Source organism: Cucurbita moschata, unplaced genomic scaffold, assembly GCF_002738365.1.
Source record: "Cucurbita moschata cultivar Rifu unplaced genomic scaffold, Cmos_1.0 Cmo_Scf00059, whole genome shotgun sequence".
Lineage (NCBI taxonomy): Eukaryota > Viridiplantae > Streptophyta > Magnoliopsida > Cucurbitales > Cucurbitaceae > Cucurbita > Cucurbita moschata.
In genome coordinates, this window is record NW_019268575.1 from 343,657 (window position 1) to 346,022 (window position 2,366).

Consider the following 2,366-nt stretch of genomic DNA (forward strand, 5'->3'; position numbering starts at 1 on the left):
ATTAAATATAACTCCCGCTATCATTTCATTGATATCATACCATTTCTCATATCAGTTATCACATCGTTCATGCTTATATCGAGATTATATTTCATGTTATTTATCGTTCTTCATGTAATTCAAATCATTCTATACATGCAGTTCACAAGACATAACGCAACATTTTCATGCTTTCAACATAACGTTTCATAACGCATAAACTAGCTAAATCTAATTATGCATAAAAATTTACTCCTAATGATTTAAATTATCTATGCCTAATTACACATAAATAGTTTAAATTGGATTCCAAAATTTTAACTTTAAGTCTAATTATGCATAAAAGCTTACTCCTGATGATTTAAACTAAGTCTAATTATGCATAAAAACGTACTCCCAATAATTTAAACTAAGTCCAATACTGATAGAAACTTACTCCCAATAATTTAAGCTAAGCCCAATGCCGCATAGAAACTGACTCCTAATAATTTAAACTAGGCCTCATCATGCATAAATAATTTAAACTCGATTCAAAAAATTTAACTAGCCTGAAGGTAGTCATACATACTAACTTTGAACGCTTTCTAAAAATTGGAACTAGGAAGAAAGAGTCCGAGCAAATCAACCAAAATTTTGGCCTTGAGACGTTAGAAAGTGTACTCTCTGACTATCTCGAACCGTTCATTTAGGATGATAAAATGAAGTGAAGGACCTCCCTTTTTTATAGTGGAGGCCAGCTCGCCACTTCTCAACTTTAGCAACGTGGCACAAAGTTTTGCTTCTTTTATTTATTTTTTTTATTTTTCGTTCATACATCATACACGTCAAGATGAAACTTTCATCCTCAAAAGTGTCTTAATATTCAATTTACTCGGGTACTTCTCCTTGATCTCTTCCCTCTGTTTCTACATAGTTTCTTTCGTTTATTAGTCTTGTAAAGATCGTTTTCCTTGTACATGTTTTTTTTTTCTTTCTTTATGAGCATCACGAATAATCTTTAATGATATTTTTTTACTAAAAAATTTTGTGCCACCTAGTTGATTTCACATGAGAAAGTTGCAATAGACCATCATTTTTTTTTAGGAAATCTGACATGAGTTCTGTAACGCCCCTAATTTTCTTTAACCTAATTAGTGACGTCACCCATGCATACATAACTCATTAATCCGAAGCTCATCATAAATAACCTTGTAAACAAAACAAAGTCTTTCATAAACCTTCGTTAATCCAAAACAACTTATCTCCAATAACTAAATTTAAAAAATGAATCTAAATAAAGCAACACTCAATGCTAACTTAAAATAGTCCAATAAACGTAAACTCCTAAAAAAAAAATATCCCATCTCTAACTTCCATGGTGGCCTCAGCTCCGCCATCAACCGTACATTGGCACCTTGCCTTTACTTGAAAAATGTAGGTAGCACGTGGCTTGAGTATTTTATAAAATACTCAATAAGTCACCCCACTGTTGGGGTTAGGAATGCAAACACATGCAACATATAAGAGGGACCTAACTTTGCATAAACTTTTCATAGCCTTGGGCGCTTTTCTATTCCAAGTAGGGTTGGATGTGTGGTACTCCTTCACACATGGCCCATGTACGTGTACATGAACCCATCAGGCGGGCTCGTAAACATACCCCCTGGGCCTGACTTGGTCGGGTAAAACGTGTTACACGTAGCCGGACACCACAGAACAGAAAAGGGCCCGCATGATATCATGGCGAACATAAGTATTGTATTTCATCCTTTCGTATCATAAAGGGGAAGAATCCCGATGCACGTGACATACATATATGCATGAGGTCCCTTAACATATCTAACATGACATTACATAAGCAGTGCTAACATCGCATTTACGTTTCCTACATCACATGCATCTCACATGACTTACATTACATGACATATTACATAAACATTCCAGTTGCATAAACATCTCATGACATGACTCGATAATTCTACGTGTATCTAATGGCATCAATCAACATATTCATGGCATATAATACTAACATCTCATCCATGACATAACATAAACCGTCAACAGCCAACACAAGTTCATACATCACATAACAAACACAATCTACGGTCAATACAATCTATACATCACATAATCATATCACATAAAATATGGTGCATGCAGGGGCCACAGGGCACGCACCATCATACAACACGTAGAAAGCTAACTCCAACAATAAGGTCATTTACCTCGATGGTCTTGGTTGAAGTCACTCTCAACGAGCTAGTCCCAGCGGTTAAATACGTCCTATGATAACCACATAAGAATTTAGAACCTTTCATAAGGTACCCTAGCTAAACCTCATGCTATTTACCAAAATAAACCCCCGACCTAAGCTGTCTTTAACGTTTAGGGACCATACTGACCTCGGA